General features: G+C 35.3%; 1 protein-coding gene across 2 annotated transcripts in view; it reads right to left on the bottom strand.

Moving 5' to 3' along the window:
- gjc2 (gap junction protein gamma 2) overlaps positions 1–15,707 on the bottom strand; it is a 60,405-nt gene that overhangs the window by 22,738 nt on the left and 21,960 nt on the right. The window contains exon 1 of one of the 2 annotated variants that reach the window (XM_015354115.2): positions 1,807–1,875. The exons of the other annotated variant lie outside the window; for it this stretch is intronic. The gene's annotated coding sequence lies outside the window, so the exon portion shown is untranslated. Of the gene's footprint in view, positions 1–1,806; positions 1,876–15,707 lie in introns of those variants that run through there. 2 annotated transcript variants of the gene reach the window in all.

Genomic DNA, 15,707 nt, shown 5'->3' on the forward strand with positions numbered 1-15,707 from the left:
TTTTAAAATTACAGTATACACACTCTTACTGTAAGTAGTAAACATTGACAATCTCTTAATACCTCTTTTTGTTTGCCCTGTTACAAACGTTATGAAATTGATAAGATCCTTAAATACAGTGTATCAACCCTATGAGAAAGGAAGTTCCTCATATCAGATGATATACTGTATTACCTCATTTGGTCTCATCATTGCATTTGCTATATTCAGGTCGAATCCATATGGATCTGTTTATTGTTTTGAAAAATGTAATTTTTTAAGAGATTTGGTAGACCACAGGGGTCATAGTTCAGGGAATACAAGGAATACTTCACAAAGTGAGGTCACCTCCATGTCAAGCCATCTGAAGGCAATTGCAATTGGCTCTACAAACAAGGGAAAGTGTCTCTTCAGACAACTGTCTACCAAATTTAAATAACCAGCTCTGCATTACTGAAATCCCTTTTCAATTTCCAGGTACGCATTTTCTTCTTCAAAGAATATCCACGATTATTTCTGTCTACTCTGTTTGACATATTTTTCTTGTCATTGCAAAGTTTAAAATGAAATTCTTTATATACTTACAAAGCTACAAGATATTTTAAAATTGCTCTGTTGCTAAAGGTTCTTTAAACATTGGACAAAAATCTACATCTGTTTTAAAAGTAAAATAATAATATAAGAAAATAAATATTATTAATACTTATCATTTTCAATATTATGTAATGCTCTCAGTTTATTTTAATAATCAAATTATTTATATATAAAAGAAATCACAATATCATCTGCACTAAATGGTTATTTTTTAGCATTGTTTCTTCCATAGACTGAATGGGGCCTAACAGTACTTGTAACATTATATGCGTTCATTGATAATATTTATCAATATTTAAACAATAAAAAATGTTGAATTTTTAATGCTTCTATATATGTATAATCTTCAATAGAAAAATACAAGGATCAGAAACATACATGAACTCATATTTTAGTAGTTTAGTTCAAGAAAACTTATATTTACACTAAGACAACAAAATTAAGCTATGTTAGCCTTTAATATATTTTCATACAAGAACATAAACTAATGTACATGTATATAATTTCAAAACAATCAGTGCATATATAAATTGACTATTTTCATTGTCAGAACAATAATAATTGATTCACATATTACATTTGTAAATAACTGTATTAGTATCAACATTAAAATAAAACTAAAATATTGAGACTTAGAAGACCTTTGAACAAAAATATAACTTTTCTAACTTAAAAGAATTAGGGTCATAGTTATCAGGGTTTAAACCTGACAGATGTTTAAAGTCATATACACTTTAAAACTGTGACTTTTTCAGTCAAAATTCAGATCCCTACAAATACTGTATGAGTTTCAGATCTTAGATTAAACTGTTTTCTTATATTTCTGCATACTGTATATCAGAATATTACAACAAACATGACTGCATCACATTTTATAACTATCTAATCTATCCTGAGATTTATTCTTCTAACACTCTTAATTTTGTGGCTATTTTAATACCTAGATTAAGTACCTCAAAGAAAAAACCACCACCACCAAGAAAAACTCCAAATAATACAATGAAGTTAAATAAGGAGTACAGTTATTTGTAGGGTTGCTGTTAGGACCAAAATATGTGCCTTCAGAAGCAGTACAATAATTCTTAGTTAAATCTTCATGATAGTCATTGTTTTCATTATCTGTTATGAAAAATGCTTTTGAAATTGACCCCCCTTCCCCCCAAACAAAAACTTTTCTTCCAAGCAGTGAAAAGCTGGTAACCTGCAGTACAGTACGTAAAAAGAGACACCTACTTGAACTCTCCATGCTTTCTTCCTCATCAACCCATGTAGCAGCTTCTTTACATATCCAGCAGTAGACTTTTCTCACATGAGGGTGATCAACTCTAAAACCTGATTCATGCTAACGTTACACTAGCAATTCCACATACAGAAATGTATAAAATCAAAGAGTCAAAGTGGATAATAGAGGCTCCCTGCTTTTCTCTCCTTTTGCTAAGTCTCCCTCCTGTACAAATGCTTCACATCCTGCACAGTGTCTGGTTTCTATTACGCCATCATTCTGCCCCCCCCCCCCCCCCATACACACACAAATGTCCACTGGCAAATAACCCCAATCCAATGGTTAGACACAAGGACAGTTAGCTGCTAAAATTAATTAATATCCCAGCACAGTAAATTAGTTAGTCCATCCATTAAAATCATTTTTTGATTCCACGCAACATACTTATTTTCCGGTGCACAGAAACTTTGCATCCTATAGTGTTTTCTGAGTTGAAATGTATCTCATCATCACAGTGGTCCCATATGTAACTTGTATGGGAATTATGTCTGTTGTTCCCTTTCATAAGAGTACACACAGTACAGTATCAGCAGTAGTATGTACTGTAGTAGCATACAGTAATTTGATTTTGAGGGTGGTTCCTTTTTTGTACTCAGTCAACATAAAAGCCTTATAATGTGTGCAGAACATGGTAAGCAACCAAAGAAATACACAATACATACTAACTAGGAAAACTATAATAAGAACAGGAATATTTGGCATGCCTTTAAAAGCACATTTGAAAGTAAAAGCACATATATGTTTACTTAACAGGTAGAATGAGTGATATCAAGTGTCAAAATATTTATACGTTCAGTCCAGGCACATAGCCAGGACATATACTCTCAGCCAGGCTCTGTACTGTCTATTCCATTTTGTCTAGTCATTCACAGCAAAGTTGTTTACACTCTGCATTCTTTGTGAAGTTTCAACCATTAAATCCATCAAAACATCCATGAAACACACTGATGATGCAAAACATTTTCATATACAATTCAAAGCATATAGTTCTTATTCTAGAACCATAATTGTACATAGAAACAAATTCAACAAATATGTATACGGTAGGCAATAACACTAGAGATGGAAATAAACATATAAACATTATAAATTACATATAAACTTTTTTTACATGTGAAAAGCTCTTCTACAGGATATCAGTGAGTGGTACCTTTGAAGGTACACAACTATTTCCCTGGTGCCTTACATTTTTAAAGAGTTATTTTTTAAAAAATGCTTTGGATTGCCACTGACAACAAAAAAGGCGGGGATCTGTGCAGGCAGGTCACATACTTAATAAAACTCATGATCAATAATAAAAAAAACTCAGCATCATCTCATAAAACTTTAAAATATAAAAAAACAACCCCTCATTTTCCTTAGCAGCATGAAAAGATCTTGTGACACTTGTTTGCCTGATTGGATTCTGAAGCTCAATTTAATCTAAAGATTGAGAAATAGAAAAATGTCAGGTGCCTGGAATGTCAGGGGTATTTCAGTTGCTGATGGCAGCCCTTGAAGTCTCCTCAAGCAACTTTACTCTGAGGAAGTCCTGAATAGCATTTCCGTCTCCCCAAGTAAGCAACTAATTTATTTTTAAACAAAAAAACAAGAATAATCTCAGCTATTGTTATTATTTTTGACTTGATGAGTAGACACAACAACATTAACAGCTTTCTGCATTATGTTTACAAATTCCTTCAAATTGTCAGACTATGAGATAAAGCTGTCACTCATGATTGTATTTCTGAAAATACAAGGATGTACAACACGTACTGTATACACATGCTTTGCAATTGATCTGAAAAGGGTCATTATTAAAACACATCACAAAATAATATTGCTTTGAGGTTTGGATCACAGTTCCCATTTTTATTGAATACGAAAGAAGCAAGTAAAATAGTAGAGTACCTTTCTTTAATGTGTGAGGAGATTAGGTTTTAATTTCCACATTTGAAAGAAATTGTCACATTCTGTAAGTTTTCACACTCCAATGAGCACAAAATTGAAAAGGCTCATGTTGTAATTTTTTTGTCAAAAAGCCAATGGGATTTTGGTTCTCTAGGTGAAACCAAAAGGGGAAAGGGAACAAAGAGTACATAACATGTCTGTTGCACACTCATGGGATATGACCTACATATTTTAAGTTTTAATGGCTCTGAATGTGTCCCTGAAGCAAGGCAACTGATCTGAGTCAAGCAATGCAAGTGAAATAACAGTGCAAGACATGAGGTGAACCACTGGAACTGGAAAAAAATACAATTAGTCTGTTTTCGCTGAGTAAGAAATTCACACAAACCTCATTAATTGCAGAATATAACTCATTTTGCAACAAAATATAAGAAGGTGTTAGTTCCACAGGTAGTGTAAGATGGACTGAGGATGTTAAGAAGCTTCAATCCTGTGTAGGCCTGCCCACTAAAGTTTGTACTGTAGTCCTTCTAACTAAGGACAATGCTACTTTTCCCAGAAGGCAACTTGACAAACAGCAGCTATCTTAAACCCTATGTTATGAGGAGCAAATGTTTTCAGTTGAGTCTTTCACAGAGTCTGAAAGAGCATGGCAAAGAATTTTCTGGAAAGTCATTTGATTCGAAAACAGGTGGACAGAGTGCTTGTTTGTGTTTGCTGAGTGGTTAGCAAGTAGTTTCTCCACTTATCCTAACTAAATCTAACCTAAGAACTAAAAGTGTAGTGTGAATTAGGTGGAACTAAGCAGCGGTTTGATTTGTAAGGTGAACCACATGAGAGAGAAATAAAACAGGGAAGCTGCAAGCAGCATAGTTTGGCAGCAGGCTAGGGATCCAAGCAAAGCAGGCAAACAGATTTCAGGGTAAAACCTAGAGAGGATTGAAGCTGGGACAACACTGCAGAAGCACAAAGGGATTGCCCATGAGATGAGGTCAAAGCAAGCCAGAGTCTAAGCTGAGATACAGTAAACAACATAGAAAGGAACAAGGACAGGGGTGATCTGAGAGAATCCAAACCAAGCATGAGACAGGAGACATGGGAACTATAAATTCGAGAGACTCCAAGTCGCTCTCAAACAGAGCACACTCTATACTGGAGCCTTCTCTTTTCAGCATGGAATAAACCTATTGCTTGCTCCTTTGCAGCCTACGCAAACTGACGCAGCTACCCACCTGAACTATATTATTCATATCTGTGCAATGACACCAAGGACATACATATGGAGATTCAGAGGTCAGACAGAAAGGGTTCAATTAATTTATCCCTAATCTCCATCTTCCTGAGGGACACAAATTACATAATTTCTCTTAAAGATAGATTATAGCTATATTTTAGTCATTACTATACAGTATCATTTAATTTATTAAATTGCTTTTCTTCGCCCCCCCTAGATTTCCTTATTTTGGGTTCCATGGTTACTTTATTCTGAGGCGAGAACTCCAACATGTACCAGGACATTTAGACACCTGGTTCTTTCTGCTAAGAGCCTCAAACCTGGCCAAAAATTAACTTTCCAGCATAACAGTGATCTATAGCTTATATTCAAATTAGCAAAGGAACAGCTAACTGCAAACAAAATTAATGTTCCATCTCAATTTAGACATCTCGGTTTCCCTGAAACAAAGTTTTGAGAAATACTTCATAGAGGAATGATCATACATTTCCCCTCTGAAGTGCCAGAACCACATAGCAACTACAGGATGTATTTAGTTCAAGCCCTGCAAGAGAAAGATTTACAAAATACTAACTACAGGGCTGTGAATAAACATGAACCTCATGATTTGGGGATTTAAATATTTATGACAAAAATGACCTTGCTCTGTGCAATGATATTAAGGTTACTTTAGAACATTTTTTATCCAATTGGTAAAACATCTGTTATTTGCTGTTTATTGTTTCTATTTCTTCAGGGGTATGAATAGTGTTGGAGGGTACTGTGTAGCATGCTCAAGGGAACAATTGCCAGGTATTTGAAATCAACATGCAATGCATTACCATGTTTTACTTAAATATTCAAGTAGTAGAGATGTCACAAAATGTACAGGTCAATAAGAGTGATGTCTTCTTTGACATAGCTTAAATAAAATAGTGAGCTGTGCTACTATGGTCTAGCTTGAAAGTTTTCTGTGACCATTAAGTTATTTGCAATGCATTCTCTTCCTCTCCACATACAGTACACAGTAATAAATGAGTAGGTAGTATTTAACTGAATAAAATATTTACAACCTTGTAATACAGCCTTGTGGACTGATGTCCTCCAGAGTGAGAGCAGACATTTGCCCTTAGGCCCCAGTCTTCTGAAATAGGCTACAAAATTTGAACTTTTCTTTTCATACAATTGCTGTACTACTTGTGCATATGGATATAATATGGATTCAGTATTACTTGCTTAATATCTCTTATCTTGCATATCTGACAAGCTCTAGTCTAAAATACCTTCTGTCACATACAGTATCAAATCTTGCTCACATATAAACCAGGTTTTAGCATCTTTAAGCACTGAGGCAAATAAGAAAGAGGAACTATCTCTGGTCCTTGACTTGGATTATTATTATTGGTACCTTTTTACTTTTTATTTCTTTATTATCCAAACCCTAACTATTAAACAAAAATCAAAAACATGTTAATTAATTCAAATGTTTACATCTTTATATGCATGCAGATCTCAATAATATCTGATGTAACCAACCTTGAACCTTCAAAGATTACTACAAATTCTAGGCAAAGATGAAAAAAAGATCTCAGTTTACATAATAGCTCAAGCACCACCATGTGATTATATATGTAACCCAAAGGCAAACTGACAAAAGAGCCTATGCAGTATATTGACCCAAAGGCCAAAACAAGCCATATATACACTGCTATACAGCAGTCTTACCAGAGGTCATGTGTTAGAGGAATACTTGGAGGCATTTCAGTCAACACTCATTCTCCACCATGCATTTTTATAAAGAAGACCTACCCCTTCCCTGCACTACTGCCCTTATTCTAGCTTGATTGAGGCTCTATCCACTGAGCTGACTTGAACTAAGCCCAAGGCCAAGACTTATATCATACCAGCAGTGTCTATCACAGGAAGCTGAAGTCACAAAGTCAGCAGGCATTTGCCGCAAATGCCCACAGACGATCTTTGAAGAATGAAGCAGAAGACTGGGTTCACAACTGCATTCACGTATAATAATCTGTGACTGGCTCCGTGATCTTCAGCTTGACTGGTGAGCAATTCAGCTGACACTGCCTTGTTCACATCATAACTGTAAGATAATATCGATGATGGGCATTTTGCCATGAGTGTAACTATTTGAAAGTCTTTATCATGTGATACAGGCTGCGATGTTCATTTTGTAAAATTTCTCAGAAATAAGAAAAAAAAACATTTAAGAATACTTATTTGTAACAGGGTTTTGCATGAGTGAAAAAGAGCTCAGAAAGTTATCAAAGAGTATTATATACAAATGTTTAATCATTGATTAGGTAAGGACATAATAGCAAATATAATCATGTATTTTAAGAATAAAGTAAGCATAGAGAGACTTGAACACACGGCTGCTCTCAGGATGGGTTGACACTCTACCATCACCACGTCTTCAGATGTGGGAGGAAACTAGTGTGTAAAAAGATCTTCTATGTATGCATGGAGAAAACATGCAAACTCCATAGAGAAGGAACGCCAGCTTGGAGTCAAACCTAGCACCCAAAACCTTCAAGGCAGCAGTAATAACCACCAAGTCAAAATGCAATCACAATAATTAATATATATTCTTTCCATATTCTTATTAAATACAGTATATTGTGCAATCATTAGTTAGCTTAATTGCATCTTTATTGATGCAATCACATCTTTTACACATCTTTATTGATGTGTAAATGGAATCCATTCATCTATTTTCTAACTGCTTTTTCCAGTTCTGGTTGCAGGGAAGCCAGAGCATATCTCTATTAGCAACAGGCACAAGGTAGGGTACACCCTGGATGAGACACGAGTCGATCACAGGGCAGGTGATCCCAGAAACCGATTAATCTATGAGTACTCTATGTTTTTGGACTGTGGGAGGAAAACGGAGCGATCGGAAGAAACCCATATGAACCAGGGGAGAACATACAAACTCCACGCAGACAGCACCCTAGATGAGGAACTGAACCCAGGGCCCCAACACTGTGAAGCAGCAATGCCAATGACCGCACCGCTGTGCCTCCCCAGATCCAAACTTGATACATTACAATCCTGTCAAAACTCTCATAATAAACATTATTTGACAATTGTATTAATACTTTGAAAACATGAGCTTAGACTTCGTTCAAATTGTATTCATATCTTCATTCTTTAAGGTTTGGCTTTGCAAACGAAATAGACGGACTCACGGATCTGCATAGTTTTAATTCATCACTGTATTCTACATATAGGTTTATACAGGAAAAATATATAGCAAAAAAAAACTGGAAGGATGGAGAAGAATCCCTATAAGAAGTGTGTTTTTTTAATGAAATTCAAATGTTTGCCTAAGCCATAAACAGTATTTTTTTAGTGAATGAGCACAGCCCTATATGAGGTAGTGTTGAGTGAAAGTACAAAGGTACTGTATATACAAGGACAGATGTTGAGGTGTTCTAATAAATTTGCACTCTATTTTGTGCATTTATTCAGATTAACTACTGATAAAGTCCCCGGATCCTTTCACATGTAAGCAATTCCTCAATTTAATTTTCCATGTTCCTTCAATATAGTATGACCTATATTGGTTAGTATGCAGCTCCATACTAAACTAGCACACTAGGTAAATACCAGTTGCAGTTAATGCATCTGCTGGAATCAGTTCCCAAATGTTCTCAATTGCAATGATCCCAAAGTAACAGCTGCTGCCCTCTAGAGGTTACTAAGATACAGAACTAAGTTTGTACAACTCTTGCTATATACAAAGTAATTCAGTACCATACTAAGTGGAACACTGGATCACTGTGGGAAAGCTCTGAATGTAGCAGTATCTAATTATTGAAATGTTACTATGGAATATTTTTATTCATTCAATGCTGGGATATATGTTGGAATATTCAACTGAAATTGTGCTCCTACCACAATACATCTACATGTCATGTACTAATCATGGATGAAGGTGTTGTTAGTGTTACAACTACTAATTCACAGTGAGCCTGCATTTTTGTATATATATAGAAATAAATAAATGACTTAAAGTCTGGCTAGTTTCACTTTGACATACTTTGGACATCACAGACTGCAGCAATACTTTATATACTCAGACTAAGTCATTGTGTTGCTTGACCACACAATCCCATAATGGTAACCCCTTTACTACAAATTCTGTTTGGCTTATTTACTGAAAACCAAACATCATTTTACAGAAAGTGCAAATTCAATACATTTAAATAGAATTCCTACTTAAACTAAGACAGCTGTTTGACCACCACTTAATTCTGTTATGCATAGTCTAACAGTATCTCTTACCCATACTATTAACTGCCCCTACCAAAAACTGTTAGATCAACTAAGTCAACATGCTTCAAAATAGGGCTCGTGCTTATACCAAGATGTCTGCCTGTCATTTTTTGAAAACCAGCCAATGTTCTTAAAATTTGGCAGGATTCATCACACTAAACCGCTTGGCAAAATGAGCTCTGTATTGCTAACTGCTCTTCTTCAAAATTCACCAGGCAGCGAGCTACATTTGCTTACTGTTCACTCACAAAGTAAAGAATAGGGATTTGCTTAGTAAACTTTAAAACTGCTTACAGTTTTCTAGTTAGGAATTTCACTCCTGATCTGCCAAAAACCAGGTGAAAATGGTCTAATTGTGCTATTTTCATGTTGGAATTGGTATGCATTTACTTTATTTTTAACTTCATTAGGACTATGATCTAATGTAACATGAACTGTAAAACATGCACTGGCGCCAACCACAAAATGATATGGTATATTTATTTAAAGACATAAAGTGTTTGGAATTATAATCAAGGTTGTTAAGGCCAAAAAGTATTTCAAATAAAAATCTTTAATCACACCTTCTTTGAAACATTAAAAGAAAAGAGCCACAGGAAAAATGCATTTGACTCCTGATAATTCACATTATAAATACAACTGGTACTGCTGAAATACATTATAAAACGCAATTTTAAAGTAATTGAGATTCATATTTCTAGAAGAAAACATTCTAAGGAGATTTTTTTTCCCATGAACAGGGTTCTTAACTTGTTATTTGACATAGAAGCATATTCTTTTTATGAACGAAAACTCAGACTTCAATATTTCAAATTAATCATTCAGAGTTCCACACACCAAGATTGAAAATGTAAAATTAATAAGAACATAAACATCCTCCTTTTTTTAAACATACAAAACTGAAACAAAATAAAAGGTTTTTTATTATTATTTTGTATTATTACTTAGGTATACTATACATGCATAGCAACTTGATTACATCACATTTTATTCACATTTACAAACTTTCCAAAATGGCTTTACACTTTACACTGGATGTTTAAGTTGAGTCTTTACGTCACTAAATGGTGATAACTGCCACCATCAGAATAATACCTATGGATAAGCAATTTTGTAGATGATATACCTGAATTTCAGGGTACAGATCATACAGCAAATAGAGTCTGTACCCGAATTGCTCCCTCTCCTCAAACTTAACCAGTATTAATGCCTTTGGTATTTTTCAGTCTGCCACCAGACACAACACTAGTTTCAACTGTCAGCTGCCAAATGTTATTTAAATAAGATGGGCTTTCCGTCAGTTAGCTGAACAATGCACATTGACAGACATAAAAACAAATTATGTTATGATCACTAAAACATGACTAATATGGAAAGTAAACTTCTCAAATATCCTTAACTGAAAGTATTGAGTGGAGGTCTCCTTCCTCTGTAGAGTTTATGCTGGAAATGGAAATAACTAATAAACAAATACATAGTAATAATATACAATATTAAAATAGTACAATATTTCACATGCCTGGTAAACAACAGTATAAGTTGGATTTGCAATAATCAACATGCAGAGGACAAAATCTAGAATACTTTGAATCAAACATTTTTTCTCTCTACATTTAATTACAGTAGTAGCACCCAAATTCTAATTATAATCACAATTATAATTAGCTTCACAACAAATCATGTTTATAAGTTTCAGATATAAATAACAAAACAAAAAAATCAACACAAACACAATGCACAAAGGACTAAAATATATTTATTTTTACCTGCAAGCCAGATCTGAAGAAAATCTTCCCTGGCTCTTTGACCAGTGGAAGACATGAAGAGACACCTCTGAGACAAAGCCTGTATCTTAGCAGAATCTCAGTGTTTCAGCCTGAGGATGAGCACGAGACACTATCACTGTCCTAGGATTGGTGAGTGTGCATCTTTGCATGTGAAGGGGGGGATGGGTAGCTTAATATTTTGCAACAAACACGTGATATTTCGTAAATAGTAAAGTTTTAATGTTGAGTGTCTTTGGCTCTTAGTTATGTACAAATGATTTAATCTTAGCAAATAGTTTCTTAAAATTGAAAAGCAAAATATTTTATTCAAATATCAAGTAATAGGACACGTTGCTACTCTCTAAACGTGATTTTGGGCTCAGATTCTACAAGAATGGAAATACTCATGTCAAATGACTGCACTTATAGCATATAAACTGATTTATTCCATAATTTAAAATAATATTGCAATAATGTTATAAATGGAGGTACATAAGATTTATTGCTATATAAACTTGTGATTTGGGTTTAAAAGCATATGTATATGCAAGATGTTATTATTACAATAAATCTGTCAATATCATTAAGCATGGGCAGAGCTATTTAATCTACAGTTTAATATGAAGTGTTAATAATTTTATAACACAATCCAGAAAATGTTCAGTACATTAAAAACAAGTATTTTAGGTTTTTTGTTCATTTCCCATACAAGGGAGCTTCTAACCATTTGTAACCATTCACTCATATATAAACATTATTTTCTAGCCATCTGTGATTCTGTAAAGTAGTCCCAATGCAGCAAGGGACATATTCTCTGTGAACTTCTAATTCAGGCACTTTGTTACATTTTGTGTTTATAGTCGTCATAAATTGTACGAATAAAGAAGAATGCCATTGAAAAAGTTTTCAAACACTGCAGTGAATCTGACCAGGCCTGCCAAAAACATCGAGTTGCTGGAGAATTGCAAGTGAAGTGTAGGTAGTTCACTGAATTCCTCACTATTCTTCCTATGGACCACACAATTTCATTACACAATTTTACTCCCTTTTGTAGAACCATCAGTGTAGAAATATCATTTATGACCTTCTTTTGAATGCACACTTAGTCAGCATCCCTAGATCCCAAAGAACACTTATTACCAGTGTTGTACTACCTAACACTGTTTCTTCCTGATACTCAGATCACAAGCACCTTTACTTGAAATCTTTTTGCATAGATTACTTACTGGCTCTGATACTCATACTGTATAGCATAATTTTTTTAATATTTTAGATCATCTGTGTTTTTTTTGCATTAGGTGTATGTTTCTAAGTCCTGCATTTTGTTATACTCTACACCATATGTAAGCAACCCTAGTCCTTGCTGCACAATTTAGATGTGCCTTTCAATTAGAACCTATTTAACCTTAAAAATCCAGTTGATTTGTCTCCTTAACCACCTTATAGATAGAATAAAAACCTATCAACACGTGGTACATGGGTACCAAGGTTGCCTACTCTTGGTTTATACCAGTGCTTCCCAGCCTTGGACTTGGAAGATCTTCTGTTTTTTGCTATACCCAAACTCTTAATCTCAGGATAATTGATTTCAGTTTTCTATTTGTGACCAATTTCTATATTTTTTTCCCCTTGCGGTAGGAATCAAATCCTGCAGACACAGTTTTTTCTACAGGACTAGGGCTGGAATTCCTAGTCTATATATACGTTGGTAGTATACAACCATTATACAGGTACCTCTGAGGTCATAATGTTCCATTACATAAAAATGAAATCATATGTGAATGCTGCACATTGGTGGTGGTGGAGGGGAGTCCCCATGACCTCTAAAGCGCTTTGAGTGGAGTGTTTAGAAAAGCGCTATATAAGTGTAAGCAATTATTAATTATTATTATATCATTGCCTAGGATTAAAACAACAGTAAAATGTATACATAATAATGATTGTCATGCCTGTGTGGGCAGCAGCTCACTATCCTTGGTTGCCCCAGGACACAGTAATATCCACAAAAAATCTTAAACCAGGAAACTCAGACCCTGAGATCTGAAACCTAACACCCAAAACATGCCTAAAGTCCTGAATACTAGCACCAATCCAGTGGTTGTTTTCCCACAGCTGCCAGCTTGGAGGTTCCCCAATTCCTTCCCTCTGTCTGCCAAAGCTCAACTACAACTCTATTCCTCATTGCGTCCTGAGTGCCTTCACCTTAGCTTTCTCTGTCAGCTGCCCAGGATCACCGAGTCCCTGTAGTAGGATCCCTTCCCAACTGCCGTGTAATCTATGGATCAGTCATCCCACTTGATAAAATATGATGAATTTATAGGTCTTCTACAATGTATAAAGTATTATTGCAATATTCCACAGAGGATGTAAAATACATTAATTTAAATAACCACATATACAGAAAATCAATGTTAATGTAGATATGTGAAGACAACACTTTGCCTCAGATGATGATACTGTGTGGGTGTTTGTGTGAATTTACTGGCACAATTTATTAATAGTACCACTAAATTGCGTGAGTTTTGTTTTGGGCTATTAGGAATCAATCGGCTAACAAGCAGACGTCACAAAGATTCAAAACCTACTGAATGCATGTATTAATACATAACGTGTACATTAAAAAAAAACAAAGCAAATACTTGAAACAGTCTTCCTATATAGAAACACCAGATTTCTTATGTGAGGGCTACCAGGATATAATAAAAATCAAGATTATGAAGACATAAAAACAGAAGGATTATGGATATAGTATACCATCAATTATACCAACTTAATCATTTCAGAACTCATAATTAAATACTATTACTTAGATAAATAAATTGATATCAAACATGTATTAGGATAGCAATTGAGTTCTTGAGATTGATAATGTTAAATAAAGAATTATACACATCCTCAAGTCCAGCACAGAAGGAACAGCTGATGGGGTCCAATCTGTCCAATCTGTGCTCTGCTGGCCCAATGTCAACCAGTCCTAGTGCAGCTTGGAATTTTAGGGAGAGAGAGAGACAAAGTTTTGCTGTAGCCTCATGCTAACAGTTGGTCCTCTTCAGTAGGACCTCTTGGTTAGTGTTGAGCTAAATGAGGATAAAGTTCATGCACAAGGGTGAATGGTTGGTCAAGGTGAGTCACTTCTGAAGGAAGAAAGTGAGTTGCTTACGTGTGGCCTTGTGCCCAATCTCCAACATGGAGGACCTGGCGCCCGACGTGGGAAACAAACCCACTACCCTGAGATTATGAGTCTCAGGCTCTACCAGCAGAGCTAGCCAGGGCCTAAAATACAACAAATACGGTTGTTGAAAGGTCACCATGCCCTACATCCCTGATTGGTTGGTCATCTTTTGGATGATTGACTCACAACCTGTGGCTTAAAGACCAATGTTCCTATAACTCTCTGCTAGACATCCAGGAGCGAGGAGTGGGCATCCATCATGGGAACCACTGTCCTAGGTTCTGCCACTGTTCCTGAGAGATGCTCCTTATCAAAAAGCTGATCTTTGCTTGCATTCCAGCATGCAAGCATTAATAGGCTATTCTATGGTTCAGAATACGGAAAGGGGCTTCATTGAAAAATCCACAGCAACACTTAATTCTGTGGTTTACTAAAAACATTATGGCTACAACTGCATGAAAGAGTACTTCATACTAACCTTTGGCATAGTTAAAGTGGCATCTCAGCCCTTCTTAAATAAAAGTAAAATCATATACTGTACATTATGATCGTCTTAACATATGTTCTTCTAATTTACAAGAAAATAATTAAAAATAATTTGTGAATATAAATTGTAAAATTTAAAGGTTCAGATATGGTCCCTTAAATTAGGATAATAGGATTTTAATAGATCCATTTTAACCGATTTTGGATATTTTAGAAAAAGATAACATTCTACATGAAGATGTGATGGCTATGATAAAACACATTATTTAATTAATATTATTTAACTGTCAACAGCATCATTGTTATTGTATCACAGGAACCATTTTCCTGAGGGCAAACTGATTATCTCATACATTTCCTGTGAAGTAGGCAGATTGCTCATACTTTGCTCAATGGGAAAATCCAGTTACGTATTTGACTGTTTACTACTGTTTACTAAAATGTTTCTAAACATCTAAGTACCAAACTGCTGGTAACTGTATTACCTCATTACAGTAACATACTGTACGTCTACCATAAAATAACCCTTTGCTAAATTCTGCAGATAGTTAGATAAAAGTGCATTTTATATTAATTTAAGGTTAAGTAGCAAAATAAGGCAAAAACAACTCTGGGCTTTACAACATACATAGAATCCCCTTGATTTTCTAGTGAGTGTAAGTACATAGGCATAGGCATAGGTTTCTATACGGCATTTCCTGAACAGCTGAGCCCGGGCTAACCCCCGTCTCACCGCTAGCATAGGGTCTTTTCGCTCTCCTGTCATTCCACGGTTCGCCCTTTCCCACATCCGTGACAGAATGCTGAACCTTTTTCGACCCCACAAGCGGCGTCTTTTGTTTTTTCTGCAGCCTTTTTTCTTTTTCTCTGGGCTTTTTTTTTCAGTTCTTCAATTCTAATTGCAGGATGCGACTCCTGACCCGTGTCTGTAGTCAGGTCATTCTGTGTTATGCCATCCTGACATACACTCCTGAATACCTGGCTTTCCTCGGGTCGTCTCTCCCGGCATCCGTGATTGAATGTTGA

Source organism: Lepisosteus oculatus, chromosome 6 (genome assembly GCF_040954835.1).
Source record: "Lepisosteus oculatus isolate fLepOcu1 chromosome 6, fLepOcu1.hap2, whole genome shotgun sequence".
Lineage (NCBI taxonomy): Eukaryota > Metazoa > Chordata > Actinopteri > Semionotiformes > Lepisosteidae > Lepisosteus > Lepisosteus oculatus.